At 39.5% G+C, this 26,374-nt stretch overlaps 1 protein-coding gene across 4 annotated transcripts in view; it reads right to left on the bottom strand.

Moving 5' to 3' along the window:
* The window catches only part of Fmn1 (formin 1), a 381,486-nt gene that overhangs the window by 29,245 nt on the left and 325,867 nt on the right, over window positions 1-26,374 (bottom strand). The gene's annotated exons all lie outside the window — the stretch shown is intronic.

The following is a 26,374-nucleotide window of genomic DNA, read 5'->3' as shown; positions in this document are numbered from 1 at the left end:
ATATATTACCCCTGACACATATGTAGCTGATATGCAGCCTGGTTTTCATACAGGTCCCCTGACAACTGGAGTCTGGGGCTGTCCTGACTCTGTTGCCTGCCTGTTCCCAGAACTGGGCTGCCTTGTCTTGCCTCAGTGGGAGAGGATGTACCTAGTCTTGCAGTGAGTGACTTGATGTGCCAGGGTGGGTTGGTGTCCAGGGAGGGCTTCCCCCTTCCCCTGAGAAGGGGAGGGCTTATGTGAGGGAGGGACTGTGAGAAGGGGGGTGTGCTCAGGAGGTAAATAAATGAATGAATGAAAAAAAAAAAACAAACAAAAAGCCTGGGTCTACCACTGACTACCTGTTTGTATGGCTATGAACAAATTACTCATGATCAAATGCGTACTAGCTGCCTCATCTGACCCCCGAGAACAGCCACAGTAGTTACTGTCAGGGTTATATAAGATAATGGAGGCACAGGGTTTGCCACACAATGCATGCTCCCTCTGAGACCTGACAGCCACTATTACCACTTCATTCTCATTGTCTTCATCACTCTTTTTGAAATGTAAGTTCAAATTTCTTCCTTGACATCATACTTGACATAACTTCTAAAGCATTCACAATGTCCTGGGAGGCCCTGGCTCCTTGAAAACATTTCCTTTTCTTCCCCGTGCTCTTCTGTGGTGTGGCCAGATGAGATCTGAGCATACTAAGTGTATGCATCTGAGACTCTGCTCCTGCTGTTTCTCCTTGTTGAAATACCCTGCCCAGCCTCCGTACCTGTGATTCCTTCACTACATTCAGGCCTCAGCCCATAGGCCACCTTCTATGACTGGTTTCACTAAGGAGAAGAACATCCATTGCCACCTGTCACCCCCAAGTCCTTCTCGTGGTCTCTGCCTTCTTGGTTCACTTCCCCACCTTCTGTGTCTCTCCACCCAACGGTCTAGACTATTCCTTTATTCATCTGCCTATAATACCGCAATACAATTAAGCTCCATGAGAATAGTGACTTCATAACTCTAAGTGTGGAATTGTGTTTATATACATTTATATCTGTCACAAAGTACTTAATAAGAGAGATACTCGTTTTCCTAAGCAAACAACTGAATATTTAGAGTATAAACATAAGTTAAGTATTGTGGGATAATGTGGTATGTCATCTCTGTATACATTGTTTCAAGTAATAAAATTGCACCAATATTAAATGATCCCCTTTGATAAGTGCATCATTTTAGGAGGACTGAGTGCTTTCTAGGTGTCTGGGATCTACTAGAAAGCAGAGCTGCATCTGTATAAAACTTTCAATTTAGTTAGAGAAGAAATGTGCTAAACCTGAGGTGACAGGACCCACTTGTGAGCAATTTTTGGTAAGCGGTAGCAGCAGATTTCCAGAGCACAGACAATGTCAACAAAGGTTGTTTTTGTGAGTTGCTGAATCAGTCTAGATGCTCAGAGTTGGAATGCTGTGCGACTGTGGCTCTCCTTCACTATCTGACTCCCCAGACAGCCCCAACAGAATTTTCTGTGCATTACTGATTCTCTGCCAACCAAGTGCCGGGAACTAACCTGAATCTCTCAGGCTCCAAGTCCCCCTCAAATGTGAAACAAACTAATGATTTGTTTATGCCCAGTGATTTTAAACTATGTGCATGGCTAAACAGAAGGAACTTTCCCTTGAGCATGAGCTGTCTTCCTGGAGCACCTATGCTGTTCTGTCACTGGATAGTTTCCAACTGGTCATGTCCATGATGTGGCAAGTCAGCTATCACCACATACGAACTCAACGACAAGAAATAGTATATACAGACTGAATAAAGCAGTAGACAAGGCCTTCAATATTGCCATGAATATGATGATTTAAAAAAATCTGCAAATGCAAAAGTAGGTATTACTGAGAGGCAATGAACTGTAAAGGACTTTTGAGAGTTTGAGAGGAAGGGTTTTAAGGAAAGTGACAGTAACTAGAAGCTTTCGTTTCCAACCTAAGGGCCACATACAGACAGAAGAGGATATACTATGAAATAGATACCCCACCAGCCTTACAGACTTCATCACTTCAACGAGTGACATTTTCGGCTGTGCCATTGACACATTTTAAGCAATCAAATGCTCCATTTAAGCCCAAGTCAAATATGTTACTTAGAAAGAAAATATTTAAAGACTTTATTCACGAACTCAGAAACTCAAATTTTAACATTATTAACAATGAAAGCAATCTTGAGCCAAGTGTAAGAATCCCGGTGTTTTTAAATGCCACCCTTCGTTTCTCAGTACTGGTCCTAAGTCCTGGAGTGGGTGAATGGGAAATGAAAAGGAGACAGGAAGGCTCTGCTCTATTCGGAAGATAGGAAGTGCTGGTCTTATTCCTGCATCTTCAACATTTCAGATTAGAAAAAGAAAGGATAAGTTAATGTTCAGCAATACTCCATATAGCAAAGAGAATATTTCTGCCGGCTATAACTTCCTTGGCAACCAGTGACCAGGTCATAGTTTCCTTGGCAACTAGTGACACCAGCCTGAAGCAGCTCTCAGAATTGTGAATGAGGTGAGTTTGCTCTTATGTTCCAAGTGCCAGAGCCCATTCTAGGTGCTTGGGATCTACTTAAAAGCAGAGCTGCATGCCTATTGAACTTGCAATTTAGTTAGGGAAGAAATGTGCTAAACCTGAGGTGACAGGACCTACTTGTGAGCAATTTTTGGTAAGTGGTACCAGCAGATTTTCAGAGCACAGACAATAGCCACAAAGGTTGTTTTTGTGAGTTGCTGAATTAGTCTAGATGGTCAAAGTTGGAATATTGATATGCTGGAAACTAAGCCCAAAACATAGAACACAATACACTGATGTTAAGGACCCTTTTGAAAAATTCCCTTATCGGATGGACAACTTTAACTAGCACCTCTGGATCTACATATGGAATGTACTTAATCTTCCACTAGGCAAAGTCACGTGAGTAAGTGGTAACTCGGTGATTCTATATTCTCTTTCCACTACAATTTAAATTGTCACATTCCTAGTAGGGCTAGAGTGGATAGGCTTCTTAGAAGGATATGTTTTGAGGGGTTGTCAGAAGATATAGGAGGATAATACACATCCTCACTTTGCTCCTATTTCTTGTTTACAAGACACTTTTCAAAAGCATACGGAAATTTCAATAATTATTCTCCAAATTAAAGAATAAAGTTAGTTTTTAAGACAATGAAGGCAATTTAAAAATTCAGAATCCCATCAATGAGAAAATTCACTTAGCATCAATTCTGTCTTCCAAATTTCTTATCAAGACTATAGGTTCAAGAGTGTCTAATATTTGATACTGTCATCTACAAATAAGTCGCTACATTGGTCCATTTTTGTCAGCTTGACACAATGTAGAGTCACCTTGGATGAGCAGCCTCAGTTGAGGAACTCCCTCCACTCCATCTGTCAAATCTTGTGGGGCAGTTTCTCAACGAATGGTTGATGTGGAAGTGTGCAGCCCCCCGCAGGTGGTGCAACCCCTGGGCAAGTGTTTTGATGTTATTTCAGTTACAACCTAACATCTTTACCAGTAGATAATGAAACTGGTTTCTTTGTTTCTTTGAAACAAGAAGCAACTCACCGGTTGTTTGAGATTGGAAAAAGCCAATCACATCATTAGACTTTGATCCTAATTCTTTTTTTCTGTGCATTACATTTCCAGTTATTGTCCCAAGGACTGCACCCTCTCATAGTCAAACACAGGGATAGGAATTAACTTGAGCCCCTCCCATGAATCACAGATATTTTTTTTAACAGTCCAGAATGGTGAGCCTTTCTAGAATGTTTTTAATCTACCCTTCCACTATTCACCTGCAGAAATCAGTTGTGTAGCAGTTATAGCATCACAAAATGAATGTATTCAACAAGACTAAAAGTCACATGCACTCCTTGATCTATAGGCTGCAGAATAGCTCTTACATTTGTAGGCAAAACCCAACCTTACTCTCATTGTCCATCACAAATAGAGCTCTTGGCTCACCAGATGTCTTGCCAGTGAGTAGTGGCATTTTGAGAGGGATCTCCCTGCCCCCTTCTGAGAAGTCTCGAAAGTGGGCTTAGAATATCCAGTAAAGCATGTTGTAAACAGATGTGCTGTCAGCTAAGCTTTCTTGTTCCATTTGTGGAGCACAAGCAGAGAATAGTTGGTATCCTTAAGGGTCTTTGGATGTTCATAGTAGAGAAACAGCAAAAAGTCAGCATCTGCGTGAGTCCCTGGTGACTCTGCCTGTGTCTGACTTCTACTCTGTATTGTAGCTACAGAAGTCCTACAGGACATTGTCTTCGGATATGAAGCCTTTTCATCTACATTGGTCATCTGTTGCAGCCACTAACATCAAGGGACCGAAGCTAGAACTGTACATAACATGCTGCAGCTTGGATAACAAGTATAACTAGCAAATAACTAGTATTTGCTAGTTTAGTTTCTATGTTCATGTCATAAAGAAGAATCTTTCCTTAAACTTTTCTTTGGTAGCCATGTCACCTCCCTCAGCATTCAAAGAATGGGAGATATGGCTGGCTTTATCTTCTATTTAGATCACTAATATTTATATGTTCAATGAAGTAGCACTTTCAAATCCTCTGGACTATTTCCTTAGTATTGGCTGATTGGCTAATTATTTGGTGCACAAAACGGAGCTTTCTGCCTGGCTTGCCCTTGCTTTGAGATAGATGCCTTCCTCATTAGACTGTACCATTCCCAGGTTTAGATTTGAAGTGGGGACCTCTTCATTTCCCTCGATCACCCAGAAGCCAGTGTAGTTTTATTACCTGGCCTGATTTTGTCAGGAAGAGCAGTGAAGTCTGAAGGGAAAGAGATGAGGAAAGTACTAGCTGATGGAGCAGACAGAGACCCATATTTATGGAGTAGGCTTTCAGTCTTAGATAGGCAGACTTAATGGGATCCAAAATAATTGCACTGGTGACACCAATGCTCAGTGATGGGGCCGGAGGGATGGCTCAGCAGGGTGGAGCACCTCCTACTCACCGAGGATGAGTCCAGTTCCCAGCATCCAAGTCCAGTGATTCACAAGCACCTATAACTCCAACTCTAGGGGATATGGTGCTATCTTCTGTCCTCTGTGAGCACTCACAGAAACACACACACACACACACACACACACACACACAGAGACACACACACAAGATCACTGGTCACAGATAACTGTAACAGATGAACAATACAAAACATTGCAAAAATGATCAAAATGTGACAGAAAGTGACAAGTGAGCAGATGTGGTTGGGAAAATGGCAGGTGGTGTCATATAAGGCAGAGTTTCTCCAGACATTTCATTTGTTTAGATGTAGTATCTGGCAAGCCTGGCGAGGCCAGGTGCGGTGAGGTGAGTTCTCTCTGTCCCACACCTCCTTGACTTGGGGACAGTTATTACAACACTTTAGAAAAATACTTTTCTTTTAGGATATAGTATCCATTACAGGCTTAGGTGAGAACTTGGCTTGTGATTACTTAAGGGTGGATCAAGTGTGTTTTGTAGGAAATGTCAAGTTTCCCATTTAACAATGGAGTCCGGATCCTTCCCACCATGTTTCCTCTGGCAGTCCATTGTGTTCTTATTTGATCTTCAAGAGAAGAAGGGATTTACTAGTTTACAAATACTTGGGGTCACGACAGAATTGAGGCAAGATGTGCTTAGGGTGAATCTAAATTTTTTTCACTTAATGATCACTGAATTCTGTGTAGCTTGATTAACCCAATCATGTCTTTTATACCACACAAAATATAATTATACAGGAGTCTGGTTTTAAAATTTAAGTGTCCTAGAGTAAACGTTTTCTAGATTTTACTCTGACTTCTAGAATTGCCATCTTAAAGTTCTCTCTTTGTCTGTCTCTGTCTCCCTCCGAAGCCCCACCCCATGACTCAGGTACAGGATAAATACCTTTGCCCTGCAGAGCAAGCCCTCATGGTCAGGCTCTTTATGCTCCCGACTCTTGCCCAGTGGACGTCAACATTCTCTGGGGTTCTCTCATGTTTTTATTTGGGGGGACAAGTGGCTGCTTCTCATTTTGAATGCCTCTTTACCCCTTCTCTTCCTCACCCAATCTCCATACCAAAGTGTTTTCTTCCCATCAGAAATCAAGTTTAAAAATAAATCATCCTGCTTGGTGAAGTCTTCTAGATCTCTTCCCATGATGCAGAACTGGTCTTTCCTGAGATCTCCACGAACCATGTCCATGGCATGGTGCACAGTGCACTTCTGAGACCGTCAGCTGGCACTTGGCCTTTCCTACTCCATTTTGCTTCTTGAGAGTGGCAACAGAGGTTGTTTTCCCTTATGTGATAGATGGATAAACGCACAGCAGAATTACTCACACAAACAGAACAGTGTCCCCTATGGTATCTTCCTAAGTATACCAGGGTCTACTTCTTGGCAGTGTTAATTCAAATTTTCTCTTTTTAAAAGACAGGATCTTTCTCTACAGTCCTGGCAGTCCTGGAAATTGCTATGTAGATCAGGTTGGCCACAAACTCATACCTGCCTCTGTCTCTAGAGTCCTAGGATTAAAGTTCTGAGCCATTAAGCGTGGCTCAAATCTCTTTTGTTTGTTTGTTTACAATAAAACAATAGGAGTACTTGAGTATCCCAAGCTGAGCGTGTTAATCCTGCTGCAGGATTTGCTGCCTCCATTTGCTGTATTTTCACAAGTACAAGTGACAGGAGCCTTTGAGTTGTGAAACAATACTAGTTATTTTTCTAGGATTAATTTTTTTTAAAGGGAAAGGTTTTTATAAATAAGACTAGACATTCAGAAAATATCCACACAAAACCTGACACCATTTAAATGTACCCAACTCTTTGCATTTTTAATCTCAGGCATCCACTGGATGTAGGCAAAGCAGACTGTGCAAAGAGACTGAGGGCTTTATTCTAAACACAATAAAGTCATATTTATGAATACTCATAGGGAAGTAGTAAAATGTGAAGTGAGGAAGAGGGAGAGGGGTCGGAAGATCTTCCTAGAATTCTTTACACAGTCTATTACACTTTAATATACCATGGTTTATGGACCTGGTGTGGTTGGCATAAACCCACAGGACACACAGTAAAGAAGCTGATTTTATTATAACTCTGCAGTTGGAGCGGTTGGGCAATGTTAATGAGGAAGCAGAGGGGAGCGTGCTCTTGTTCATAGGGCCGACATCTGATATGAACATGCTTGTCATTTTTTTATTTCTGAGGGAATCACCTCTTCATGCATTCTTCCAGAAGAAAGCAATGCCTTCTGGCAAGCCAGGCAGCAACACACCGACGCTGAAGAAGTGTGCTGCCTTCAACACTTGGTTACATGGAGTTATGGAGGGCTCGTACTTTCTTCTTCTTTTTAAAATTTTTACTTATTCCTTTATTTTGAGATGGTGCCTTGCTAAATAGCTTTGGCTTGCCTGAACTCCCAATATTGACCAGGCTAGCCTCAAGCTCACAGAGGCTTGTCAGCCTCTGCCTCCCAAGTTCAATGTTCAAAGGAGGACACCATCATGCATGGCTCTCGTGGTATGTTACCCATGAAATATCTTCTCTTGTCTTCTTGTCTCCTCACTTTTCCTAGTTGTTGATAAACTAGAATGGTTATTTCTAGTTTGCCACAGGGCTTTCATTTGGCAGTATCTAGATGCACAGTAAAGGTGGCCAGTGTGTTTGTGCAAAGTGGTGGGAGGTTGTGCAATGGGATGTCTAGGATGCAGTTTGATGTCTATGTCCATTTAAAAAGCCAAGACTGTGGCAAAAAGAATGAGCAAAGTGTACTGTAACGAAACCTTTGAAGAGGGCCCTAGGGTTATAAAGCAAAGAAATACGGATAAAAGGAAGTTTTAGAAATCATTGTAACTTCCTTTTTTGAGTAAAAAACAATGAATTTTGTCCATAGATGTCATATCTCCTTTACCCATTTCTCATTCCTCAGATATCTAAGTTGGGATCTAGGGTTTGACTCTGTGTAGTACATTATCCAATGTCCCTACTACTTCCCAAGGGAATTTGTTTTTCACCACACTTCTCACATGATATGGTGGCATCTTTGCATCTTCCCAGAACCACTCATTTTCCATAGGAGAATACACATCAGAGAGAAAGTTCTGAGTGGGAATTTTAGCTTTCACTCTGAATTTCCTGACTCTTGATGCTTTAACACAGACCATGGGGGGGGGGGGGGGTTGCGGGATAAACTTTTAGAATGATCTGGTGAGAGAGGCTTGTTAGCACTAACAGGAGGCAGATGCTGAGTTCTTCAACGGCCCTTGAATCTCCGTGTGCTATGCCTCCTTAGTTCAAACCAATACACACTTGCTCATTAGCATTAATTAAGTGACATATCTTTTGTAAAAAAAATTCTCATATATTTTACAGATACTTCTCAATAATCATATTTATAAAATATGCTTTCTTCCCCAGGGAGTAATTTATGAGTTTAGTTTTTCTTGTGCTGCCTGCCTTATCTTCCAGCCATCCCATTTCTAATGGGAAGAATCAGACCTTCTAGAATGCTTTTAGGTGTCCTGCAGGAGAATGAAGTCAATTTCCACATAATTTAGGGAAATATTCAATTTTTGAGAGAACTGTTCCTATCTGGTTGGACCAAAACCCTCCAAAACTTGACAAATAAGGAGGCTTAGCTAAGTTGGGAAGCTCTGATTACTAACTAGGGTCTCTTGGTAGTTTCCTGCTGCATATACAGCAGCTTGTGCAAGCAAGCTTCTCTTCTTGCTACAGAAGGGCTGGGATTATATATGTGCAATATCTAACTTCCCATGGGCCCTGGGGATTTGAACTCAGGTCCTGGTGCTTTCGTGTTAAGTGCCTCATCGACTGATCTGTCTCCCCAGCTCTGGTTCTTTATATGTGAATTTGTCCGCTTACACTCTCGATAAAGTGAAATCTCACATTTGAGTACTGTGGAGCTACAAGAATCCTAAGAAATTACCGAGTGTCAACCCTCACGCCATGGATCAAAAGTGAACAAAGTTAAACAATAGGAAAGTAAACAAATATTTAGCGAATGTCACAAAATAAAGAATCTGGTCTTTGCCTCCAGTTTAGCTTTTGCTCTATAACACTGTTATTCTTCTAGGTCTTGGCTAGAAAAACCATAAAACTGTCAATTACAGAATTGAATGGAAAAATAAGTTATAACTGTGAATTTGCACAAGTTAAGTTTAAGTGGATAGTTACCCACATTGAACCCTCTTATTTATATTATATATACCCTTTGGATGTGAATTCTTACTGTCTCTATAAAATAATCATTCTACATATTTTTGTGAATTGTCCAGACATGTGTTCAATATAAAGATGATTTCTAGTCCAGCTCAGTGGTAGAGAGCTTGCCTAGCACGCATGAGACTCTGGGAGCTTCAGCTTCCTTTGCATTCCCTAAAATGGCTTTCATCACATTATAAAGAGAAGGTGTTATACGTTTTTAAGAAGACGTTTCAATGACTTAAGACAGATCATTACTAATTAAAAAAAAAAAAAAGCCAAGAGAGGAAAATCTGCCCGAGCATCTATTCCCTTCCAGATAAGATATTTCTTCTTCATTTAGATTTATTTACACTAAGTCTCTGCTTTGTCACTTAAAGCATTTTGTTAACTAATGGATGCCATCCTTCTAGAATATAATTGCTTAGATGTTTGCTCACAATAGCTAGTGCTACACTAACATCCCTGCAAGTGATCACAGAGACTCATTGTGGCCATAACCACGCTTTCAGCAGAGCCCTGCTCAATTCAAGGTGGCGTTATTCACTTGGTGAAACCAAATTCAGGGAACCACAGAAACTGTTTATAAAACAGTCCAACACTCCTGAAATTAGCTGTTGCTTCAAGATCAAATAATCCTCTAATCTACTTTAATTTGAACAAGGCTTTGCTGTATTAGGGATTGAAATGGGTCCACCTGCAGAGATACCCTAGATTCCCATAGCTGTCCGCTTGCTATGTGAATTCTACTCATATCTAAGAGTGAGGGATTTGTATAGGGGTTGTTCAGGCAGTATTTCCAATAAAGAAAATATTGGAGAAACCGAGACTCCTTCCGCAAATACTATGGGAGACACTTTTCACATATGACTCATTCTGCCAACAGAAGATACAGAGATGGAGTGTAGGTACAGATGATCATAACTGGAGTTAGTAAAAGGGAACAAGGAAACGGGGCTTGGTGTAAAGGTGACTTTACTATTTATAGGTGTGGGTGGGAAACCATGTAGGGTGAGTTTAATCCAGAGTCACCACCACTAACTGCTGTGTACTGTCAGAGAAGGCTTTGATAGGAAAAACCTGCACAGCTATGGATAAAAACTGGTTATGGCAATGATTTGATAATAGATTCAATAAGAATAAAAGTCAAGGTGGTATTTTTTAGGCAATCTTTATATTTTTCCAGATTTTACAATAAGAAATCCTCATAGAACACTTAGAAGTTTGAGGCAGACAAAAGCCCAAGAAAGTAAAAACAGCACACAAGAGGTTTTTTTTTTTTTTTTTGAAGTAGTAGCCACTAATAATGTTAATCCAGTTTTATGAGTATAATTATCTGTAAGTTCATGTTGGTCACTGTTCATATGTAAGAAATCATATTGATTCCATAATGCTTTTTCTCCATAGATGCTAAGGTCAACTTTTAAATGAATAATTTTGTAACTGATTTATATTTAAATTTAACATCATTGAAAATAATTAGGGAAGATTTCCCTCTTATTCAAAGTGGCTATGGGAACCTATTCAAATAAAACAATGTTCTAGAAACTCACAAGATAGCATATCTCAACAATTCTCTTGCAGTATTTCTTAGACAAGACCTTACAGGAAGAGTGTTTAGGTAGGGTTATTAAAATATTATCAACCATAATGAATGCATATTGATGGGTTTTGATTTAGTTTGGAAATAAATCCATCCCTTGGCCCTAACATTTTTGTTGTTTAGGAGACAAAATGCTTTGAATGTCTTCAAGTGGTTTAATACCACAAATAAGCTATTTTTTCCCTCTTAATGTTTAAACATTTGATATCTGGAAATGTTGAGCAAAGACAAAAATTTTTACTGGAAAAAAAAAAGAGATGAATTTCCTTAAATGGAGGGATGGATGGAGAGAGGGGGAACTTCCTTAAACTGGAAGTGGGGAGTAGGCCAATCCCCCTGCCCCACCTTTTAGACAGGGGTTGCTCTCAAACTCTGAGACTTGAAAGTTTTGCAGTATTAGGTAATACTGGAGAAACTCTGGCTACCTTCTCTAGGCAGGATCCTGAGCTAGTTGAGCAACCGCCTTGAAGGTGATTTCAGAAAAAATAAAGTAAGTGTGTGTGGGGGGAGGTGAGGGGTGGGGGGTGAATAGCTTGTGAAATCGGAGGCCTGAAATGTTTTTCTGGAGAAAACCTATAGCGTCCCCTCCTTCTGCAGGATGCATGATAAGGATGATTTATGAAGCTGAAGTAATTTCTAGGATTGCACTTCGGGGAGACTGGTTTCACGTGATGTGCTGAGCCGGGCTGGGCTGGCTGAAGGGGAACCCCACATGTTTAACCCAGGCTGGGGCCCACCGCTTCAAGGGATTCCAGAGCTCGGGAGGGGGAGGAGGAGAGGAGAAGCCAGAGACTTTGGATCTGGCAACCCCCCCCCCCACTGGCTCATTAGGGGGACACACTGCTTTCCTTATTTTCTCTCTCCTTTTAAAACGTATTACTACTACTGCTGTGCCGAAGTAGAAGCTCATTGTAAATGCGCAGCAGGATAGTAGCAAAGCCCAGATTAATTCCCCATGGATTTATATGGCTCGTTCTCACCCACGATGACTTGTATGGTTTCAAAGGTGCCTATGCTGCTGTTTTTATGGCGGGTCGCTAACTTTATTCTGGCATATGGCAGTTGGCGCCATGACACGGAGTGAACATTTTATACCTGAATTAAAGTGGATATTTGACAGTTTCTGTCAGAAAGTTCAGAGCAAAAAAATTTGTGGGACAAGATTTATTGCATATTTTATGTGGGACACATCTGTTTCTTTGCTAGCTTTGTTCCTTCCCTTAAATTTTTTTTTAAAATAAGTTTCTTAAAGAAACACAATGACAGATTGGGAAAAAAATACAAAGGAGGTGTGTGTGTGGGGGGGGGGGGGCAGGGAGGCAAAAGTACGGAATTTAGACCTTACTTTAAAAGAAAAAAAAGAAAACAAAAACAAAACAACCCCCAAACCTGCTTATCTTAAGGCAAAATGATGGCTCCCAGCCATGCATAGCTGCTCCAAGAAAGAATGGTGTTATTACTGGCAATTACCATGCGGCTTGTTTAACACCATTCCTATAATGAAGTTAGAAAAAACCGCCAGCACCTCTGCCATTTTCTACACATTTGAAGCAGGCTGGGGAAAGGTAATCTGCTATGATGTTCTTAATATTTGGCATTCTGAGTGGTGGGCTAACCAATTAGTTCAACCATAGAACAGTTGAGTCAAACTACTATTGATTTTCTCAAAGTTTCAAATTACAAGGAAAAAGATTTGTCAGTGTTAGTTGACACAAAAAGACAATTAGAAGTTGAAACAAGGTTCTTAGACTTAAATGTTTATTTCCACTCAACATATTGCCCCTAAGACTCCCCACCTTTTTTTCATTGTCCAAAGTATGATCTTAGGGGTCTTTTTAAGTTAATGGATGTAATGCGGGATTCCTGCACTGTACTGGTGGATGTTGGTGGCCCTGTGTGCCCCGAATGTATGTACACATAAAAAGTTAAAAGCTAGAGAGTGAGAGGGGGTCTGAATCCTCTTCACTTCATTTGTTTGGTTTTTCTGTTCTCCCCCCCCCCTTACATGTATTCCAGTGAATAAATCCTTGTTGAGTTAAAAAACAATTACAAGACATTTAAACATTTAAAATTGATATGCCCAAAGATAAACGCAGACAACTTCCAACTGAAATCCATCAAGCCCTTGTGAAGTAACTATGTAAACTTCATCTTCATCTAAAGCTCTCCTTATTATAACCATCGGACAGTCCCTGAGGCTCCCGACTGTGTAAACACTGGACACAACCTGGAGCTGCCTATCAACAAACAGGAGACCTTTCATTTAAGTACAAAGAGTGAACTTTAATTGTGAAGTCTATAAAACAAAAGTAAAACAACACTTAAAAATATTGAGAAATTACTTGTGTGTGTATATATACATGTTTCTGTGTGTGTGTGTACACACGCGCGTGTGTGCATGTATTGTGTGTGTGTGTGTGTGTGTGTGTGTGTGTGTGCATGTAAAGGCCTGAGCTTGACATTGGGTGTCTTCCTCGGTTGCTTTACAGCTTGTTCTTGAGGCAGGGCCTCTCAATGAACCCAGAGTTCACCCATTTTTTCTAGACTGGATGCCTCTGCACCCCTAGTGCTGGTATTCCAGGTAAACACTTTTAATTGTGTGCTAGGGTTTAAACTCAGGTTCCCATATGTGTGCAGCATGCATTTTACTGATTCCTCGGTTCTTCCAAATTGATTTTAATGACTCTAGGCAATATGAACTCTCATTATAAAAATATAGCTATTAAGAGATGGAGTGCCTTTTGATTGCCCGATGCACCACATCTTCCACTAACTAAATACATTTAGTGGTCTACAAAGATTCAACTATTGTTAACAGTGGGTCAAACTCTTCCTTAACTTAGTGTTCCTGGTGGTAAACTACAAATATCCTTGTAGAAGGGTGGACTTGTTTGGTAGCCATGTATACACAATGTAAGTTTATTTAGGACTGTCAAGAGTCATTTATGATGATAGGATCATTTTATGTTCCTAAGGTCCAATAACTTATGGAACATTTTAGATTTTGCAAATCATATAGATATTGGCACAACCCTTCATCATCTAGGTCAAATATAATTCTTCTTAAGCTTTTCTTGACATCTGATTTTATTTACAATGTTGATTATATATATATATACACACACACACACACACACACATGGGTGTGTATCCATATTTGGTCTTGAGAGAGTTAATTAAATAATATATATCTTTTGCCTTTAAATAACTTTGAAGTGACTTATAAGTAGATTATAAGATGATCCAAATTTTTCATACTGCTCATATCTTTTTTAGTTAGCCTTATCTTTTCACATTTAGATAATTAATCATTCACAATCAAGATTGTGAGTACCTCCCTTTGAAATTCAAATAAATGATGTTCATATATCACAGACATCACCTAAGGGTGTCAATAATGGCACAGACAATAAACTCAGGATTTTGCAGCAGCCATGCAATGTGCCTACATAAGGCCTATATATGTCAACCATAGATCAGTAGTCAACCATAGATCAAGAGGGAGCTCACTGGGCCTTATTACTTCTTACTAAACTATTGTCAGCTGATAGATTCTGGGGGAGGGTCAGCCACTATCTTTATCTGTGTGCCCACTGAAAAGTCCACTAGGCTCTAGAGGATAGTTAAAAACCCACATCCATACAGATACTCCTGGCTAAGCTCAGTGGGTCTCAAAACAAAATGACTACAAAATGGCATGAAGATGATGAAGGTGCATATTATGCACATACAGAATTTTTGAAGAACAATAAAAGTTAAAAGAATCAATGATGGTCTTTCTGTTTCAGCTTCTCTCCTTCATCTATGTGTCATTTCTGTCATTTTGGTTAGAGCTTTCAGCTGCCCAGGCTAAGCTGGCCCACACATGTTTATTTTTACTTGTATGTACTTGGCTTTATCCTAGCCAAATTTATTTCCCAGTTATATTTACCAAACTTTCTAGTTATTTCCTTGCCTGCTAACTTTTGTTGGACTCACCGGATTGTCTTTGCTTATTTTTCCTTTAATGGTTTTGACAAGAGGAATGTTTACTTTTGGCTCATGAAACCTTACATTCTTAACATGCATAATAACTGTCATTTTCAAAGTATCTAAAGTAATTAAATATCAATACACTAATTTGAACAATGAAGAATGGCCTAGTTTTCCAATGTATTTCCCACAAAATTCAGGGGTCACATGTCATGCCACATTCCAGTTGATATCATCGGTTATCTAAAAAAAAATGCTTCAGCATTAATACTTACTAATAGCTATAACACTATTTCATTAATTTATTTGCTTAATGTATTGTTTATCCATTGACTTCTTCCTGGAATCATTTTCCTTTGAAGAAGCAAACACCCAAGAGAAGATGCCCGAATAATAACCAAAAACTCCGTGCTTCTAAAGAGAATGTATTTTTCTCCTTCATTTTAACAACAATTGGTAAGTGAAGAACTCTGGGTTTAAAATTTTTCCTATCAGAATTTCTGTGTTTATCTTTCATTTGTCATGGTGGACTAATTCTATAAGAATGTAATAGCTTTCTTCATTGTTTATCTATTTCTGTCTTTTGACTCATGAGCTGACTAGTTTAATGTCACAATTGACACAAGCCATAGTCATTTGGGAAGAGGAAAAATCAAGTCAGGTTTGTAGGCAAGCCTGTGGTGCACTTGACAGACTGATGGCTGACATGGAAGAGTCCCACTCTCTGTAGGCAGTGCAACTCCTGGGCAGGTGGTTCTGCTTAACATAAGAAAGCAAGCTCAGCAAGCCATGAGGTGGAATCCAGCTGTATGAGGCATTCATTCACTGTGTCTGTCTCATTTCCTGCCTTCAGGTTCCTGCCCTGAGTTACTGTCTTGACATCCATTCATGATGGACTGTGAACAGGATACTAAGCTGAAACAAACTCTTTCCTCCTCAAGCTGCTTTTGGTCCTATGACCAAGACACTATTATAAAACACCATTGTTTTATAACTCTAAGACAACTTGTACTCAATGGCCCTGTGGTTAAATAGACTAATACACTACTCAGTGTACATAAAAAATACATCAACTAAAATTTCATTTTTATGTTCTTCACTGGGCTCTTTTTGTTTTCATTTGTTTGTTTTTCTAAGGGAGATAACTGCCTCTTGTAATTTTCTAGAATTACAAAATGGTTATGTTCTGATGTACTCACTCTACAAGTGTTGTATTGGGTCTAAGTTTTATTTGTTGTATTTGCTGGTATTCCCACTTGTTGATTCTAGATAGTGAAGCATCTTTTGTGGCTAAGCTTCACCAGTGAGTACTGGGATAGGATATCAGGACACAGTTTGCATTCTGGTTGCTTCAGAAAATCAAGTGGAGACAAGATGCTTCACTGCCAGGTCCCCTCCTGCATTGAAATCATTAGCTACTGTTTTATCTCTTCCATGCAAGACTCCTTTCTGTGGTCTTGTCTAGAGAGAGAAACTCTCTGTTGTTGTCTTCTACTCTAGGGTAGGTATATCCAATGGAGATTCCACGGTAGAATGAGAAAATGTCGCCAAATGTCATTCTAACCAACTGCTTACATTTTAAAACTCAAATACTTTACATTTTTTTCTTGATAAGTTCTTTGATAACATGCTACTGCATGCATGCTTTGAGATTGTTTTACATTTTAAATGTGAATAAAAAGGAAATGTTTAATTGTCATAAATAATGATATAGCAATGCAGCTGTAACTAATCACTAAAAATATGCATTTAAAAGGCATTAATATTGAAAAAAAAAGTCCTTAAACTCTCCATGCTAGTTAGAAAGATGGTACAAGGTACTTTATGGATAATTTTCCTTCAGTGTGTTCTTCACAGACCAAGTTTCTTTTATCTCACAATGGTAAAGATGCAGGTTATAGAGCTGTCTTATCTTTATCTTATATATCTCTATATAAGATTTATCTCTTTATCTTATATATCTATATATCTTATCTTTAAGATAAGATAATATCTTATTTTAAAAGCACTGGAAGCTACAATGGACTGTACACTTCTGCCAGACTCTACCTGCTACCTTTTTAAGGTTCTATTAAATGTCATGTGTGGAAAAATAGAACTTAAGTTCTGAAAACCACACAGAGTTTGCAAAGGACTTGGAGATAGGAGCACACTCCCATCCCCACCTTCCAACACACACACAAGACACCACAATGGGAAGGCTGGAGTAAGCAAGAGTGGTGGTAAAGTGTGGATTTAAAACTATCTTTGACCAGGTGCTGGAGAGATGGCTCAGAGGTTAGAAACACTTGCTGTTCTTTGGGAGGACCTGAGTTCAGCTCCTGGCTCCCACATCAGGTGGCTCATAATAGTCTGTAATTCCAGCTACAAGAGTTTGAATCCCTATGCCTCCAAGGGCACCAGCACTCATCTGCATATAAAAATGCATACAGATTTACACAGCTACACATAAATAAAAATAGTAAAAGTAAATGTAAAACTCTGGCTTCTTTTCTTTATTTTTAATCCCGTGAGTCACTTGAGAGGGCTATGTCCCATTTCTTTTAGGCCAGGAAATAAAAATTTTCTTAGATCTGAATGATAATTTGTACTGGGTGATCTTGTTAGATGAACAAAGTTTACATAAACTTGAGGGATTCTTTTTTTTTTTTTTTTAACTAGGGGAATATGTTTTTATATGTGGTGTAAAAGTAATAAGGAATTTAAATACAAATTCCTGTATGTAGGGTCAAGTTTCTTTCATGATAAGTTACAATTCATGATTTCTGGTTTTTCCTGTTGCTTTTCACTCTCACATTTACGTCCAATTTCATGGCTCTTCTCCTTCAGTAAGAGGCCTTCACTTCAAATCTGCCTTTCTATCATAATCTCCACCACTTACACTGCACACACATATTTGTCAGTTACTTTAGTAGCATCTATCTGATACACCTGTTTCTTTTCATCAATTTTCTACAATGCAATCAGAATAATCTTTGAAAACAAACACAAGCATGACAGTTTTTCTAAAATCTCTCAGTGTATATTGAGTTAATATAATTTCCTTCTCATGACCCTTAGGACCCTGTAATGGAAAGCTTGCCCTCGTTCTGTTTATAGATAGTAGTTTAACATCTGAATATCAAATTCTTTGACATTTCAAGGATGACACTCAAGACATTCCCTCTGCTGGGGTGTTTCTTGCCCTTCTTTCTGTAATGGGTAATTCCTTGCCCATAAGTAAAGAGACGTTTTTTATAACCATGGCCCTTATTAAACCTGAACTTTCCAGAGTGTCATTATATAACAGATCACTTAATTGTGTTTTGTTCTTTTCTTTTGCTAATTATATAAGCTTATCTATTTTTTGATGACCACACAGGGTGTACCCAGCACAGAAATGACAAATGATAGGCTAACAAAACATGGACCATGTAAGTCTATTTCCTTAGTTTCTACATGGTAGCAAGCTGTACTGTACAGCTAATTTAGGAATTACTCTCTCTGTAATGATGTAAGTTCTTTAAGCTAGGTGTTTGTCCCTTGTCTTTGTGTGGCATAACATTGACACACTATAAGCCTATCCATGAGTAATTGACTGACTGAGATTAGGAACTTCTGAGATTAGGAACTCAGTGAACTTTTATTCAATATATATTGGGGTGACCATGCAAATTTAGCTCGGGAGATATTTTTGAGAGTAGTGTTGAAGGGTGAAAACAAACAAAAAGTCCAACCACTGTTAAAGGCAGAGGTCAAGCTGGCTGTAGACAATTAGGCTGTAGTTGAATAACAAAACAAAATAGAAACAAGTTTGAATTAGCAGTCAGAAATAAGGATAGTCTCACAGAAATGAACCTCCTGCTGGATTCGTAGGCCAATCAGTGAATAGTGTGTGGAAGCATCTCAGAGCATCTTGTTCCTCTGACATCAAGGGGACCAGTGGCTGCTGCTTTTTATAAGCGAAGTGGAAGAATGATGATATTAACAATACCAAGTGCTCTGTAGTCGAGGATCATAACTCTGCATGAGGGGGAAGACTCCTTGAGAATCCTACTACTGTTGCCAGGCATGCTTACTGTACCTCAATAGAGAGAGTGTTGAAAAATGTTGAGTCCCCTAGAGGTAGGGTGTCCTTGAACTTTAATAAAGGAAATAGAAAGGGAGGAAAAGAAATTGGTCACGGCTGTAAGAAGAGAGGCATAGAAATGAATGAGTTGGTTGTATCATGTCTAAAAGAAAAGATTAATTTAAACAAAGCAAGAAAGGGAACAAGGGATCCCAGGAAATACAGATAAATTTAAGGAGAAATGGAAACAGAGAAAGATTCATAGTCTCTCTTGGCATTCTTCTGAATAGAATCCATGGCTGAATCCAGAATTCTTGGCATTTATCTTTCATGCCTTGTTCACATTTAAGTCATGTATACTTTTATATTGTCATGTAGGAACCAAGGGGGACTCCCCATATACTACATCACTAGGTAATAGGACACATAGATTAGAACCAAGCTATAGAAATACTATTCTGCATGCACTTCCTGTTCTTATAGCTGACTGTTTCTGAACTTTGGTTAACTTCCATGAAATCAGTCACTTTCCAAATGTATCTCCTCCAAATACCTCGACACAAGCAAGTTCATAACACATAAACATTTGCCTAAAACCCTTGCATTTATTTCATCCTAAAGTAAATTAAATCATGAATTATGGAGGTTGTAGGGACAGTTGCTATTTTTCCATTAGGTTCTGAGTATATTTTTATTTGTATAGCTCTTGTTCAAAAATATATGATGTGAAATTGACGTCTGATTTTTAAGGTTCATTTTACTAAGTGTCCTCCACCAATATTTCACAGAATATGGAAAAATGCGGTCCAAGCAATATTACTGACCATCTAGGGGTGAGGTAGAACACTGAACCTTCATGGGCTTCCAACATAAGCAGTCACTTAGGAGCAGCAACATGGCTATCTCTGTACCCTATAGTGTTTTCCTGGCTGGTGTTTGTGTCATTAAGAGGATCACACATAGCTAGCTTTACGATCTCATTGCTTTTACTTATGGATTATTACTGTTGTATCATTTAGAAAGAAAAGAAAGGTGCTTGAAAAGAAAGGTATCTTGTACTTCCAGACAGAAAGCATAATACATAGGAAAGGAGCATCCCTTTCAGTAACAGTATTGTTCCTAGCGGAACATTCATTTCATGGTTTTCTAACATCCTGGTGAACAAGAAAGGATATATAGATTACTGGGGTGGGTCTAGGGTGGCATTCCAGAACAATGTGATTATCTTAAGAACAAAAAGGGGAAGATGTTTGGATAGATACATAGCTTGCTCATACAGTACAATAATCTATAGCAGATAAAGTTAGGTCCATATGCATCAGAATGCACAGATATTAACTATGAGAGTATAGAATAGAAACTGAGCATGGCTCATCTTTCCCTTTATACGTTTTCTGTCTTTTACTGTGTAGGCAGGATTTAATCTTAATTTGGTAAACTCTGTCAAAAGGAAAATCCAACCTTGAAATGAATGAAGCTGCTCTAAGTGGTATTTTTCTTATATACAGAGAGTCATACTCTCACTTATGGGGAAGGAAAAGTGATCTCAGAGAAATGCAGAATAGAACAGTGGCTACCAGACCTTGGGAAGGGGTATTAGGGAGGAAATGGAGAGAGGCAGTTAGAAGCAATACTTTCTAATGCATGTACACACACACACACACACACACACACACACACACACACACACACGAGTGGGGACCCAAGAACAGAACAGATTATTGAAAATAGAGCTAACTTGCTACACAAAAGCAAATGGTTTAGCTTTTAATTTATTATTTTCTTTCCTTTCTTGAAGTTTACAACAGTGAACAGGGATAATTTGGCTGTAAGGTACAGGCAAATTTAGTTCTTCTATAGAGCATCTGTCACACTCTGCTGAGGATAGTTCACAGCACAGTCTATCTCTTCTGAGAACAAGAGATAGATACTTGTGGTTGGTTAAGCCTCTGTCTTAAACAAAAGAAGACATTTATATCATCCATAGGCTTGGAGGGCGGCTCTCTCCTCACTAAGCATGGCTTTTCAGGTTCTTGCCTCTATCACAGGAAAAGGACAGCATGTTCTAATGACTGGGAATACTGATCCAATCAAGGGTTACTTTAGTACTTTCAAGGTCTTTTATTTAAGGGCGTTAGGAGTCTTCCCACTGATATTTCTGGCATTCACATCAAAAATACACTAGTGCCTTCTGCATGTGCTGTACATCAAATATTTTGTTCCTTTGACAAGCATGCTAGTATTTTCTTTCTTATGGCAGTAGATAGGCATTAGATCATAAACTGAAAATGTAATATGGAAAGGCAGAGGATTAAGACAGCAAAACTCCAGGCAAATTGAAGGGAAATGCCCTCCTCCGCACCCTCCAGGTCTACTTTAATTTAATCCTGATGTAACTAGTCAAAGATCCAGCGACAAAAATTTATTATGTAATATCTATTTAAGGCTGTGCAACGATTCATGAGAGGAATCTAATCTTCTGAGTAAGTTGAAAACAGACACTCCCTCAGAAGTTTTAGCAAGCTTCTGGTTCTGCAGAAGTGTGCACCCAATAGGACTGGGTTACTCTTTCACCACTCAGACTCTGTATCTATAGCACAGCTTCAGTGTTATGGCAGTGGGGGAGAAGTTTCCCAAAACATACACTTTTATTCATATTAAAGACACATATATGTAGTTGCTTGAGGAGACACGGGCCAAAGCTGGCCTTCTTCTGAGGCCATTTTTCTCTGACTTCTTCCTAAAATTCTTTTTGTGGGAGCTGGGAGCATACATATGTGATTCTGAACATATGCTTAAAGTATAAAACTTGTTAAGACTTGTTGAGTGATGAAAGCAGTTACATCTATGGTTGCTGGCATATATATATATATATATATATATATATATATATATATATATATATATTCCTACATCTATACATCAGTAATGCAAAGCAAGGTGAGGTTTGGACAAATACGCACATAGAAATGTGACAGGGTTGGGAATAATGAATTTAAATTCTGCTTTTACATTGAGACCAAAGGGAGACCTAAATAAGGACTACTTTTTATCCATGATCCATTTTAATGTTGCCTTTAATTTTTAAAACAAGTAGGTAAGTGAAGAGCATTATACTTTCTCTGGATTGTAATGAAGAATTGTACATCAGGGCTGCCCAAAGTTGTGGTGATTGATAGCGCAGAAGACTGCAAACTAAATACTACAGACTAAAAATAAAGAAGCAGAAATAAAGTTATTAAACTACAGAGTCCAGCACAAATGACAAGGCATTGGAGTCATAGCTCAGTGGTAGAACACTTGCCTAGAATTTGGGAGGTAGTGTTCAAACACTACTAACATATAAATATTGTAATCCTGGTTTCAGATAATCTCTTTTTAAATTTTTTAAAAATTTGTTTTTACTTATTTATTTTACATCCCACTCACTGCTCCCATCCTGATCACTCCCTCCCACAATCCTTCCCCTGCCCCATCCCCTTCTCCGAATGGGTGGGGGTCCCCTGGGTATCCACCACCCTGGCACATCAAGTCTGTGAGGCTAGCTGAATCCTCTCCCGCTGAGGCCAGACAAGGCAGCCCAGCTAGAAGAACACTTCAGCTTTGGGGATAGCATCCACTCCAGTTTTTCTGGGACCCCTTAGAAGACCAAGCTTCCCTGAATGCATCGGATTTCATCTTATGAGCTCTTAACCATTACAGATCTTTAAAAAAAAAATTATTCCAGCTAAGCTGTCACTGCAAAAGGGTAGTCACTCTTGATTCAGTATCTCTCACTGTTCACTAGTTTGTTGATTTGATTAAGATCTTACCCTTCCATGTTCATTAAAATAGAGGTTAGAAAGAGTTTGATTATATTGTTCCTTTTAAAATTTCATGTTTATCTCCATTTAGGAATTTCATTCCATTTAGGATCTCAAGGTGAGGGGAGCTCTTTAAATCCTTTCCCTGTTAAGAAAGCTTCCCACAGCATTGGCTGAGCACCTCCTGCCCGCGAAGCAGGAGATACACGGAGTGAATAAAGTGGAGAGTATTTCCACTATTAGTAGCTAGGCAATTTCTCAAATATTTAAAAATACAGACAAGTGCCACAGAGTAAGAAAGAAACAGTAAAGTTTATGTTAATAATAACAAAGAGACACTGGTTTTCACAGGAGGTCTAAGGAAAGCCCGTCTCTCTTCGGAGGTATTGTATACACAGATGTTGAGAATGGAGGACTCCAAGTCAGAGAGGAGCAATGGAGCCTCCCAACTGTCCTAGGGATAGGAAGCAGAGTTAATATATGACGGGGGTGGGGGCCTCCAGTGGAATCTTGCAAATCTGAAGGGTAATAATATATGGCCTGTCACTAAGTCTATGGATTATACCATCTAAATGTACATAATCTTGATTAGCTCCTATACTTACTTAGCCATTCAATCCCAGATTCTACCAGAATCCTGCACCTAACTGCCTTCATTGGCTTCCTCGTATATGAAACAGATTTAGCTTGAGTTCAGTTACCTCTTAGAGAGTTTTTAAAGTGAGACTTGAAAAAGAGCACTTACCAGCACTGCTGGTGAACACGTGTAATCCCAGTACCTAGGAGGCTGAGGTGAGAGGATCAAAGGTTTGAGAGGAGCCTGGTTTACACAGTGAGTTCAAGGCTAGCCTGAATAACATTACAAAACCTTGACAGAGCTAGCTAGCTCTGACAGAGAGAAAGAGGCCAAGAATACTGAATAAATGTCTAATATTATTTTTATTTTATTATATTTGGCAAAGAACCAGAAATGCTATAGAATCTTAGGAAAATTTTATGGATAGATGTAAAACTTGAGGGAATTTCTAAAGGGCATATGCTTCTTGGGAAAAAGAGTGGCAGGTGAGTAGAGTGTGTGTGTGTGTGTGTGTGTGTGTGTGTGTGTGTGTGTGTGTATGACTGCATGTGTGAGTGTGTGTGTGTCTACTCACACTAAGGAGGTGTTTACATAAGTCACAGTAAAGGGAACCATAAGACCGAAGAAAAATCTTTGTGGGAACAGTGTACTTGGAGAAGTAGGACAGAAAAAGAATCTGTGGACACCAGCTCTGAGAAAAATGAAAAAGTTCCAAAAAACTCAGTGTTCTTTCTAACATCTGCTTCCTGTGGGGGACAAACAAGAGTGGGAAAGGAACCCTCACTGCTGCTAGTAGTAAATACAACTTCCAGCAGGGAAGTGCTTTAGACATTCCCAAGAGCTCTAAACTGGGCAGAGGTCCTGGCATTGGGACTCTCACCTATCTGCCTAGTAATAGGGCTTCAATTCACAAGTTGTATTTTTGTGTATCTGTTAAACATCATTCCTGAGGGGGTTTTGGGCTCTATAGAAAAAAAGCTTTCCTGGTCCATGGGTCAGCACAAGCCTAAAAAATGCTGAATCCCTGTAACCAGTTAATGATTTGAACCATACTCAGGCTGTGCATGTTTTTAAAACATCCCTATAACTATGGGTTGTTTAAAAATAGCTATACCCCGAAGAATTTATTTCCAGCATCTGACAGGATTGATTGCGTTTTGTAGTGATTTGTTATGTAAATAGTGGTAGCAGAGGAGAAACAGAAAAAAGAAAACATTGGCCTTTCTCAAAGCCCGGTGGAATTAATGCTGTTGTTAAGGCCAGATTCTAAGTCGGAGGGCTGTCTGTACAAAGCAAGACCCGCTCTGCCTGCTCAGCATTTCTCCTGATGCATCTGCAGTTGTTCCATGGCTCCCCTGGCTTTGCTTCCCAGACAAGGCACTGGTGGCTCATTGTGAAGAGGGTTTTTATGGCCCTTCTGGCTCTGTGAGGGGTTTGAAGGCAGAGGGAACGGTGTTTGGGGGGTGGTCACTCAAAGACTAGGGGTGGGAGGGACTCGGAAGCCATTTGCTGCAGCTTTGGATTTGTTCAGCTCTGCCTGCTGACAAATCTCACTTCTGACCCGGCTTCTCTTACTAGGCTATGCTTCACAGCTTGGAGTGCTAACGGGGGTTGGAGGCAGGCGACAGCATTAATAGATATACATACACGGGAGAAGCAAAAGGGCGTTTCATCTGAAATTGTTCTCTTCCTTACTCCACAACCTTTCCCCGTTTCTTCTCCCCTCGTTCTTATCCCCTCCCCCATCCAGCTGCTTATTTAATAGTCGTATTTCTAGGATGCTGAGGCTGTCCTTGCTATCCCAGTTTGTGGTAGAAAATAAACAGGAGAGGTAAGAAAGAAGACATGGTTTTGGTCTTTAATTTGCATAGCTGATAGAGAAGAAAGGACTTGGGTTACAGAAACAGAAATGTCTTATTTTTTTTTCCAGCCCCCTGGAATGTTTTCATGTGCACTGTCTCCCTTGGTTGTTCACCACTTTATTTTTGAGATAAGGTCTCTCAGTGAACCTGAAGCTCACTGACTGGGTTAGACTGCCTGGCTAGCAAGCCCCAGGGATCCCAGGATCTCAGCCTCCACAGCACTGAGATCATGAACAAGCGTCATTGTGCTCGATTTATATGGGTCCTGGGGATTTATGCCGAATCTGCATGCTATGTGGCAAGCACCTTAGCAAGGAAGCCACCTTTTCTCAAGCCCCAGGAAGATTTTCTGAGATGACAACTTGTTTGTTGTTTTGAAGAATCTTGACTGAGGTAGTGAGATTCACCTGGCACTGGTGAGGGAGAACTACAGAAAGTCAACTAACAATAATTCAGTCCCCACACTAGGGTCAATGAGGGTGAGCCTCCTTCTGTGGTTCATCCAGGAGCCATGGATGAGAGTGAGCAGTATCCTAGAATGGCTTGACACCCACATTACTAACCCAAAGGTATTATAGACATATTATTATTAGAAGTAAGTTAAAAAAGTAAGTCTGGTTTGTTCTTTTTTTTTTTTTTTTTTTTTTTTTTTTTTTTTTTTTTTTTTTTTTTTTTTGATAGGTCTCCAAAGGTTTTCTTTAGGGAAGTTAGTAGCAAGAACTGTTTTCCTGCTTCTCTGAGTATACCGTGATGAGTTATATACAAACAAATTATATTAAAAACAAATAAATACCCTCTCCCCAAACAAAACAAAAAGCCCCAGTCTTCTTGGCAAATAATCCAAGGTCTTAAATATATTAGAGGCCCCAAGTTCAACCTGTGTTGTACACAGTACACAGTGAAAAGGAATGGGGACATCCTTACTTGAATGCCAGTTTTCCTTTTCTGTTCTCAGCTTCTTCGATTATCTCATTATGCCAGTTTCAGACACTCAAAGCCCACTCTGTCCACACAGGACTTTGAGAACAGCAGCCTTCAGTAAGCACCACCGAAAAAGGTCGTTCCTTATTGTTTTATTCTGCTTCTCCGTACTTCCCGGCATGTACCTCCTACCGAGTTAATTTGCTCTCATTGGCACTGTTAGCTGGGCCCAGACCCAATTATGCCCGTCCTACCATATTATGATGAGAAATAAGTGAACCCCTTCAAGAGTGGGTGGATCCCCTCCTCCTAAAGTTTCAGTGGTTCTTTACTCAGAAAAACTGCATTTTTATCAATGTATCAATCATGA

The sequence above is a fragment of the Arvicanthis niloticus genome, chromosome 2 (assembly GCF_011762505.2).
Source record: "Arvicanthis niloticus isolate mArvNil1 chromosome 2, mArvNil1.pat.X, whole genome shotgun sequence".
NCBI classification, from domain to species: domain Eukaryota; kingdom Metazoa; phylum Chordata; class Mammalia; order Rodentia; family Muridae; genus Arvicanthis; species Arvicanthis niloticus.
Note: the sequence above shows the minus strand (reverse complement) of the source record. Positions and strands in the feature narration are given on the sequence as shown.